We start from the raw sequence: 10,817 nt of genomic DNA, 5'->3' as shown, positions 1-10,817 counted from the left end.
TCATCAAACTCATTCTCCATCCAGTTTTGTTCCCCTGCTGGCGAGGAGTTGTGATCCTTTAGAGGAGAAGAGGCATTCTGGTTTTTGGAATTTTCAGCATTTTTGCTCTGGTTTTTCCCCATCTGGGAGGAATTTTCTACCTTGATCTTTGATGTTGGTGACCTCACATGGGGTCTTTGTATCGGTTTCCTTTTTGTTGATGTTGATATTATTGCTTTCTGTTTGTTAGTTTTCCTTCCAACAGTCAGGACCCTCTTCTGCAGGTCTGCTGGAGTTTGCTGGAGGTCCACTCCAGACCCTGTTTGCCTGGGTATCAGCAGTGGAGGCTGCAGAACAGCAAAGATTGCTGCCTGTTCCTTCCTCTGGAAGCTTCGTCCCAGAAGGGCTCCTGCCAGATGCCAGCCAGAGCTCTACTCTATGAGGTGTCTGTCGGCCTCTTCTGGGAGGTGTCTCCCTGGCAGGAGGCACAGGGTTTAGGACCAACTTGAGGAGGCAGTGTGTCCTGTGCTTGAGTCCTGTGCTTGAGGATCTGCTGCTCTCTTCTGTGCTGGCAGGTAGAAACGTTTAAGTCTGCTGAAGCTGTGCCCCCAGCCTCCCCTTCCCCCAGGTGCTCTGTCCCAGGGAGATTGGAGTTTTATCTGTAAGCCCCTGAGTGGGGCTGCTGCCTTTCTTTCAGAGATGTCTTGCTCACAGAGGAAGAATCTAGAGAGGCAGGCTAGCTACAGTGGCTTTCCTGCACTGAGGTTCTCTGCCCAGTCCAACCTTCCCCGCAGCTTTTTTACACTGTGAGGGGAAAACTGCCTACTCAAGCCTCAGTAATGGCAGATGCTTCTCCCCGCACCAAGCTTAAGTGTGGCAGGTCAACTTCAGACTGCTGTGCTGGCAGCAAGAATTTCCAGCCAGTGGATTTTAGCCTACTGGGCTCATGGGGGTGAGACCTGTTGAGCGAGACCCCTTGGCTCCCTGGCTTCAGCCCCCTTTCCAGGGGAGGGAAAGGTTCTATCTCACTGGGGTTCCAGGTGCCACTGGTGGGGGAAAAAAAGAAAAAGAAAAAAAAAAAGAAAAATCTCTTGCAGCTAGCTTGGTGTCTGCTCAAATGGCCACCCAGTTTTGTGCTTGAACCCCAGGGCCCTGGTAGTGTAGGCACCCAAGGGAATCTCCTGGTTTATGGGTTGCAAAAACCATGGGAAAACCTGGCTGCAAGAAAAGAAAGGCAAGCTCAGTATGTGCTGGCCAAGCGAACTCCGCACTGCGACTCTGGTGGGCCTCGGCAGCTGGAGCCCGGGCTACAGGGCATCCTCATCATCTGCAGCATGAATGAGTGAAGTGTGTGGGGGCCTACAGCCTGCTCAGCGAGTAAGGCGACGACATGTATGGGCCAGAAAAGGTACCGGTCTTGGGTGGGCGGGCGTCCGGCAGGCCTTGGGGTCAGGGCGGAGGGAAGGCTGGAGGGCCGGCTGCTGGTGTAGGCTTGCGCGCCTTGTGTCTCTGGCCTGAAGCTTGTAGGGGCGCTGCCTCGCCTGCGTTTCCACACCTAGCCCTGTGGCTCTCGCAGACTACGGCGGAATCGGTTTTGTGCTTCAAGTGCTTGCACATTGTCTTTCCATCATTAATCACAGTCGCTCCCACTTACTTTTATTTTTATTTTATTTATTTATTTTTTGAGACAGAGTCTTGCTCTGTTGCCCGGGCTGGAGTGCAGTGGCGCTATCATAGCTCAGGGCAACCTTGACATCCCCTGGCTCAAGCGATCCTCCCCACTCACCCTCCATAGTAGCTGGGACTACAGGTGTTCGCCACCACTCTTGCCTGATTTTTGTATTTTTGTAGATAGGTGATCTCCCTATTTTGCCCAGGCTGGTCCCAAATCTTAGACTCAAGCGATCCTCCTGCCTCTGCCTCCCAAAGTGCTGGGATTATAGGCGTGAGCTGCGCCCCCGGCCTAGCTCCTGCTTATTGATTGTTCATTGATGGCCAGGCGGTGTGCTGAAGCTCCTTCAGAAACACACTTCTCACGACAGCTTTGTGAAGTTGGCAGTAATAATGTGTTTGCCTGAAGCAATAATATCTCTGAAATAATTTTAGTACTAATGCTAGTTATTGCACTTAAAATAACATTCTAGAAAGTAAAAACTTTTAAGCCGGGTGCAGTGGCTCACACCTGTAATCCCAGCACTTTGGGAGGCTGAGGTGGGTGGATCATTTGAGGTCAGGCGTTCAAGACCAACCTGACCAACATGGTGAAACCCTGTGTCTACTAAAAATGCAAAAATTAGCTGAGCGGTAGTGGCACACACCTGTAATTCCAGCTATTCCGGAGACTGAGATAGGAGAATCACTTGAGTCCAGGAGGCAGAGGTTGCAGTGAGCTGAGATTGCATCATTGCACTCCAGCCTGGGTGACAAGAGCGAGACTTCGTCTCAAAAAAAAAAAAAAAAAAAAGAAAGAAAGAAAGAAAAAGAGAAAGTAAAAACTTGTTTACCAATAACACCTAAAGTCTTATTGTCATTAAGACTTTCATTGGGCTGGTCTCAATGGAAATCATATTATTGGCTTAGGATCTGGACCACTACACACATGCACAGCGAGGGTAATACAGAGGGAATTTGAATTCAAGGCTCATCCTTTACTAGCTCGGGAACTCGAACATGGGCACATTACTTGATGCTGCTGAGCTTGATATAAAAGAGAATACTTTAAGATTGGCCAGAGAGTTGCTTATATACATAAAGTACATAATGGCATAAAGTTTCTGTAAATGTGTATAATTATTACTGTGCCTGATTGGGAATCCCACTGGGCACTGGGGGGCAGAAAACTGAGCAACAGGTACATGTCCTGTCTACACTGGTACTTTGAGCAAATTCTTTTTTTTGAAACGGTCTTGCTCTGTCACCCAAGCTGGGGGCTGGAGTGCATTGGCATGATTTTGCAACCTCCACCTCCTGGGCTGAAGCCGTCCTTCTGCCTCAGCCCCCGAGTAGCTGCAACTACAGGCATGTGCCACCACACTCAGCTAATTTTCTGTAGAGACAGGTTCTCAGGCCACGTTGCACAGGCTGGTCTCAAATTCCTGGGCTCAGGGGATCCGCCCACCTCTGCCTCCCAAAGTGCTTGGATTACAGGCCTAAGCCACCATGCCTGGCCAGAATTATTGAACAATGTATTTCTGTGCCTTGTTCCTAAGTAGAACAAGAGTAACAGTTTTTAATTCCACAAGTATTTGGTCTAATCACACTAAAAGGACAGTGTCATGTCAGGCACACAGATACCTGGTGAGGGTGTTAAGGTCCACCCTGAAATGATTTATCTGCTCAGCACATTTCTCTCCATCTCAAACTGCCAAGATGCTTTTAAAAACATTTTCAAATTTTACATACCATAGTCTGAGGGAACTCCCTTCTTCCTCCACATTTTGAAGGGAGTGCTGTCTCACTCTTGTAATAAAAAGTTTTATTATCGGGCCTGGCACAGTGGCTCACACTTGTAATACCAGCATTTTGGGAGACTGAGGCGGGTGGATCATGCCTGGCCAATGTGGCAAAACCCCATCTCTACTAAAAATACAAAAATTAGCTGGCCGTGGTGGCTTGTGCCTGTAATCTCAGCTAGTTGGTAGGCTAAGGTAGGAGAATTGCTTAAACCCAGGAGATGGAGGTTTTAGTGAGCCAAAATTGCACCACTGCACTCTAACCTGGGTGACAGAGATTGTACCACTGCACTCTAGCCTGAGCAACGGTGAGACTCCATCTAAAAACAAACAAACAAAAAGTCAATACCGAGCCACCTGCCACCACAGATTTCACAGAGTTAATTATAGTGTTTAAATGTGAGCTGGTATGTCATTTCTGCTCATTCGTTTTATGCAAACAGTTTACAGGCAAGGATCAGCAGCCCTCTGGAAGTGAGGGAGAAGATGATGATGTGGAGGCTGCCTTGAAGAAAGAAGTTGGTGACATTAAGGCATCTGCAGAGATGAGGCTAAGAAGATTCCAGGCAGTGGAAAGTGGAGCAAATAACATCATCTTCATCAGGACACTTGGGATAGGTATGGCTGATGCTTGTTAAGATTATCGATTCCATGACATCTGGGTATCTTCCTGTCTCAGAGAATACTGTTTACAAAATGGCTTCTTGGGCATGGCTCAGTTAAGCATTTGCTCGCAGCTTCTGCACACTGTATTAGCAGCAGGCCTGTGGAGAGGTAGAACGAGGTAGTGGACATAACTTTGGCTTAGGAGTGGAAACCTGGCTTTGCTGCTTCCTTCGTATGTAACTTAAGGCAGAACTAGGGTGCTTGTTCTGTCTAAAAGGGGCAGCTGCTACTCAGCTTCAGCCAGTTGTTGCTGTTTGGGAATGTAGGGCCAGATCTTCCAATGTTTCAAAAGAAGTTGGAAGTCTGGAGTTTTTTTATTTTTTCAGTGTGGCCAACTAATTTAAACATTTCTGGAGCAGTCCCAAGTAGACTTGTATGCAGGCGGGTTGCAGCCTGAGGACTGCCCCTTCATGATCTCATACCCGCATGGTTCTGGGATGCCTCCCGGGTCTGATATTTAGACTTCCACTCTAACTTAGCTAATATATTAATTAAATCTTTATAAGTGACTCACAGGTTTGTGTGTGTGTGTGTGTTTTGTAAATAAGTATATATTGTTTAATGTTTGTTACACTGATAGTTGTTGTTATAGGAATACAAGAGCATGGTGTTATGGTTGAAAACTCAGGACATCACAAAAATGTTAACAGCATGTCTACATAAACAGCTGCTTCTAGTGTAAGCAGTAATGATGAAAAGTTTAAATATTACATACAGTATAAGTACATACTAGGCACTGAAGAAATATTAGTTGGAAAAAATGACTAGGTAGATTCATTTAAAATTCATTATGAGGATTTCTTCTTTGTCAACTTATGTCATTGCCAGTAAATACTCATTTTAGAGTTCAATCTTTTTTTTTTTTTTTTTTTTTTTTTGAGATGGAATCTCACTCTGTGGCCCAGGCTGGAGTGCTGTGGTGCGATCTCAGCTCACTGCAACCTCTGCCTCCCGGGTTCAAGCAATTCTCCTGCCTCAGCCTCCCAGGTAGCTGGGATTACAGTCACCTGCCACCACACCTGGCTAATTTTGTGTTTTTAGTAGAGACCGGGTTTCGCCGTGTTGGCCAGGCTAGTCTCGATCTCCTGGCCTCAAGTGATCTGCCCACCTCGGCCTCCCAAAGTGCTGGGATTACAGGCGTGAGCCACCACGCCCAGCCTAGAGTTCAGTCTTTAAAATGTCTGAGAAATTATTTTCTTAACTTTTTGGTTCTGTGATAACTTTTTTTTCTTTCAGAACCTGAGAAAGTGGTGCATCATATTCCCCAGGATATGTACAAAACCAAGAAGAAGAAGACTTGAGTTATTCTATGAATGTTACCCATCTCAGGCACTTGCAAGGCTTTATTAGAAGATATGAAAACGTGTGCAGAAACATGGTTGGAACCCTGGTTTAAAGCTCCAAACAAAGGGACATTTCAGATTGTGTACAAATCTTGAAATCACAGCCACATGAATAGAGAAGACGTTATCAAAGAATTGGCAGGTATGTTTCTCTTAGTGATTTTTCCATAGGCGTTTAGTGATTTTCCATAGACATTCAATGGTAAACACTTTTTTTTTTTTTTTTTTTTTTTTTGAGACGGAGTCTTGCTCTGTCATCCAGGCTGGAGTGCAGTGGCACGATCTCAGCTCACTGCAACCTCCGCCTCCCGGGTTCAAGCAATTCTCCTGCCTCAGCCTCCTGAGTAGCTGGGTTTACAGGTGCCCGCCACCACGCCCAGCTAATTTTTGTATTTTTAGTAGAGATGGGGTTTCACCATGTTGGTCAGGCTGGTATCGAACCCCTGACCTCGTGATCCACCCGCCTCGGCCTCCCAAAGTGCTGGGATTACAGGCGTGAGCCACTGCGCCCGGCCTTGTTCTTGGTTTTAAGGATTTTTTCCTTTTAAAGATTTAAGGCTTACATTTTTGAGTGTAGGACAAATATATTAAAATGTTCTTAAAATAATATTAAATCTAACTGATTTCAATTTGTTGGATATGAGATTTTCTGGTAGTTGGATAAAATCTTTAACTCAGAATTGAATTTTCTTTGGAAAAAAGTACTTTATTAAATGTTTTAGGGTTTCATTTGTATCTATTTATTGCAAGGGTTCAGAGTATTTGAAGTCCACTTAGAAGAATGGATTAGTATATATCTTGTTTTAACAAAAAACAGGGATGAAAGATTTTTTGTACCTATCAAACTTAACGGTATCCTCCTCAGCTACATGGTTTTCTGTTTTTGTTACAGGAATAGTGGGCACCCTTAATTCAGAAAATAAAGTACATCTCACCAATCCACAGTACACAGTGCTAGTAGAAATCATCAGAGCTGTCTGTTGCTTGAGTGTTATGAAAGATTACATGTTTAGAAAATACAATCTCCAGGAGGTGGTAAAGAGCCCTAAGGATCCATCACAGTTTAACCCAAAGCAGGAAAATGGGAAAGAAGCTATATTGGAATCTGCTGACAAATCAGATCAAAACAACCCAGCAGAAGGAAAAAATAACCAGCAGGTAGTACCAGAGAATACTGAGGAGCTGGGGCAGACAAAACGAATGTCTGATCCACAGGTGGTAAATGAGGGTGGAGCCAACCCTGCACTTGCAGGTCAAGTCGCAGAAGGATCCAAGTCAAATGAAAATGACCTCTCATAGGAGGCCATTTGATGTTGGAGGTGGGTTTCTCAACTGGGGTTCTACGAGATGTTGCTGGGATTCCACCTAAAATTGTGACAAAAATACCGTTTTTTATTTGCATGCTGCATAATGCTGTTCTCGCAGTAGCGAACAATGATTTTGTAGCCTATTAACAGTTTTGTTAGGGATCTTTCAGCCTCATATGGTAGTATGTACAGGCAGACCCTTGTGCTACTTTTGCACAGAGAGGAGGATGGGAGAAGGGGGACGTTGGCCTCTCCAGGCTCCTCTTATGCAATGCCAGCTGACTTCTGGGAGTAAACTGACTGTGAAGTAGACAATCAGAGTGAAGTTTTCATTCTAAGGGAGGAGTTTTTACATGCCACAGCTCAGCTTTCCCCCTGCCACTTTGTTGTAAACATTGCAAAAATGTGGATCATATAAGTTATAAGTGAATTGTTTAGTGAAGTTTGTGTACTATTGTGATTTTCTTGTTTGGTTGTGTCTGTTTTTATATTTTATTAACATTGGTGTGTAACAAAACTGACAGTCCAGTGCTGCAATTTTGGAAGGCAAGATGTGAGAAAGTAGAGGCCTGTTTTAGGCGTTTTAGGTATAGAGCTACAGACAGTTCTGATAAGGTTAGTGAGGAAGAATTTCAGTCTTCTGAGTTTACTTCAGTATACGGGTGCAACAAGAGACACAAAGAAATTCTCTTTGTTTTGTCTTTATAATGAAAGCTACTTCTCAAGGGTTTTATATGGACTCAATCCAAGTTGTCCTATCCCATTGTGCATTTTCTGTGGCATGAAACTTACAAAACTAGCAGTTATAACTATAAATCACAGCCACTTGACAAGAAAGAATATTTATTATTTTAAATGGCTTTTGGAATATCAAGACAGTAAGGCTTTTGTTCAAAAATCACATTCAGTCAAAAGGTTTAGGAAGCAAATTATTTAGTAGCAGAACTTAGAAAAGAAAAATTTGCATGGTTGGTGAGAATCTAATAATAAAATTAAAATGCAGGGGCAAGATGTAGTACAAAATTGAAAAGACTTTATTCTCATTAAGTTGAATTACTGAAGATATGTGATGCTAAAAATGTTGTGTGTCATTAACTGAAAAGCAGCAGCTTCTCTATCCAGGTTGATGAGTCAACGGGTTTCACTAATATTTGTCATGTTGTAGCATTTGTAAGATTTATAAATGATGAAATTCACAGAAAACTTTTTCTATTGCTAGGAGCCTCCCGAAACAAAGGCCAATTTATAATGTTGTGTCATCATATCTTATAACCAGAGGTCTGTCATCTACACTCCTGATGCCCCATTGGTGGTTGTCTCCATGATAAGTTTTGCCTCATTAACAACAACAAAAAAATCCTGATGTTGACATAACTCACTGCTTTCTTCACAGAGATGCTGTTATCAAAAACTTGGAGATACAGTGAAGTTCTGAATACTGCTTACTTGTATCACAGACCCATTTATGTAAAAATGTTTAAAAAAATAAACCCAAAACAAAAACCTGGACAAACAGCACACAAATCTGCACTATACACATCCAGTGGCTTATTAGAGGAAGAGCTCTGTACAGGATATTTGAGTTGAAAGGTGAATTGCCCGAGTACTTACAAGAAAACAGTAAGCCAGCTTTTGCTGAGTGCTGTGCTTTGAAAATGAAGAATGGCTATAGAAACTATTCCGTTTAGCAGATGTTTTCCATCACATGAACAAATGAACAAGTTTCTAAAAAGTTCTGGAGAAAATTTTTTTTTTTCCTCAAGTGACAAGAGTCTCAGTTCTAAAAGGAAACTGACTTGCCACCTTGCCAGAGGAACTCTTGAAATGTTTTTGCAGCCACTTGGACTTCAGAATGAAGAGTGCAACTCTCAAATCTTGCTATATAACCCACCTGGAGGAACCACAAAACCAAACTAAATAGCGTTTTCTCTCCTTTTCCCAGCACTAGTGTATGACTGGATGAGGAACACTTTCTCTAAATTTGCTCAGCCTGAAATTTTGTCTCTGAAGGAAGAGAGTGAACTCAGCCCTAGTTAGACAGTTCTAGGTTTCTGTGAAATAGGAATGTTCTTCAACTTAATGCTAACACTCACATACCATGAGGGTTCCCTGCAGGGGTTTCCTGAATTTGAAAGCTTTTTCAAGGACTGTTCCTGGGTAAAACAATTGAAAAAAGCTAGAAGAGACAGACACCAACAAAGTCTGTGAAGTAAACTGTCCAGAGTAAGAATATTGAGGGGCTGTAAAGTTAGCTTATGGAAATGGACTTATTCTTAAGTTTTAAAAAGTAGTAAAAATGTTAGGCTTCCCGCACTGGTGGCTATGTTTATTTAATGGCTAGTGAACATAGGAATATATTTTTAGCCTCCTAACTAGTGGTTTTGCTTGGTAAACCAGACTAGAAGGATTTGAGAGGGGCAAAGAGAATAGGCAGGACCTTCCTTCCATAGGCTTTAGATATTTAGAATGTTAACTCTTAATGATGTTGAAGTTACCTTGAAAGCATTGATAAGAGGATTATTCAAATCATTTAGGTGAATAGGGAGGATAGGATTTTGGTGCCTTCTTTAGTAGACTTGCTCCAAGACAAAGATTCTTTTTTTTTTTTTTTTTTGTTATTATTATACTTTTAAGTTTTAGGGTACATGTGCACAATGTGCAGGTTAGTTACATATGTATACATGTGCCATGCTGGTGTGCTGCACCCATTAAAACTCGTCATTTAGCATTAGGTATATCTCCTAATGCTATCCCTCCCCCCTCCCCCCACTCCACAACAGTCCCCAGAGTGTGATGTTCCCCTTCCTGTGTCCATGTGTTCTCATTGTTCAATGCCCACCTATGAGTGAGAACATGCGGTGTTTGGTTTTTCGTCCTTGCGATAGTTTACTGAGAATGGTGATTTCCAATTTCATCCATGTCCCTACAAAGGACATGAACTCATCATTTTTTATGGCTGCATAGTATTCCATGGTGTATATGTGCCACATTTTCTTAATCCAGTCTATCATTGTTGGACATTTGGGTTGGTTCCAAGTCTTTGCTGTTGTGAATAGTGCAAAAGCCAATTAAAAACAAACTACAAAATCAAAATCTTTCTGCAGCAGCTTTCACAAAGTGAAAACAACTCAGTTCCACAGAGCTGTATGTTCTGGAGGCATATGGCTAATTTTATTCCGAGTCCTTTGGTCTTGTACTATCAAAAGAATCTTGTCTTTAAATCATGCTGCTATGAAGACAAAGATTATTTTGATAGTACAAGACCAAAGGACTCGGAATAAAATTAGCCATATGCCTACAGAACATACAGCTCTGTGGAACTGAGTTGTTTTCACTTTGTGAAAGCTGCTGCAGAAAGATTTTGATTTTATAGTTTGTTTTTAATTGGCTTTTATATTTATTTGTATTTGGTAAGGCTCCGTTGTTATACAAGCTCTTCTTTCCCAGCTATGAAATCCTGTGTTGGGTTATAACCTGAACTCATTAAAAAATTTGTTTTCAGGTTTATCAACTATTTATTTTTACTGATATTTGAGCATGTTATTTGATAAATGATGAGATTCCAGGGTAAGAATCAGTGCTTTTTTTCCCCCCTTTAGTTTTTTCTTTTAAAAAATTATGTCAGTTAAAAAAAAAAAACAAAAAACAACTGCAGTCTTGTGGTTTAGAAAATTTGCTTAGCTTTATAGAGGAAAGAATATTAAGCTTTGTATTTTAATATATGTTCCTCTAAGGTTAAACATGCTTTTCAAATGTTATTTTTACTTGTATTTTGCTTTTGGTATGGCCAAATATCAAGCTTGTTTTTCATAGTTCCTGATATTTTTAGAAAAATAAAATAAAAAATAAAAGTAAATTTGTTCCCTAAAGATAGGTATTCTGTACTTTTCCTTTCTTTTGGCCTCTTAGTAAATCTCTTGCTTTATGTATATATACACACATACACATTCAGATGTATATACATGTATATAGATGTATATATGTGTATATATACACAGATATATATATGTATATATACATTCAGATATATATACATATATACAGATATATACATATGTATATATACAGAT

General features: G+C 41.7%; 1 pseudogene; it reads left to right on the top strand.

The window, feature by feature from the left end:
- Positions 1–818: 818 nt before the first annotated feature.
- LOC100432668 (THUMP domain-containing protein 1-like) lies at positions 819–6,739 on the top strand (annotated as a pseudogene).
- Positions 6,740–10,817: the final 4,078 nt, after the last annotated feature.

This window comes from Pongo abelii, chromosome 10, assembly GCF_028885655.2.
Source record: "Pongo abelii isolate AG06213 chromosome 10, NHGRI_mPonAbe1-v2.0_pri, whole genome shotgun sequence".
NCBI lineage: Eukaryota > Metazoa > Chordata > Mammalia > Primates > Hominidae > Pongo > Pongo abelii.
This window is presented reverse-complemented; position numbering and strand designations above follow the sequence as displayed.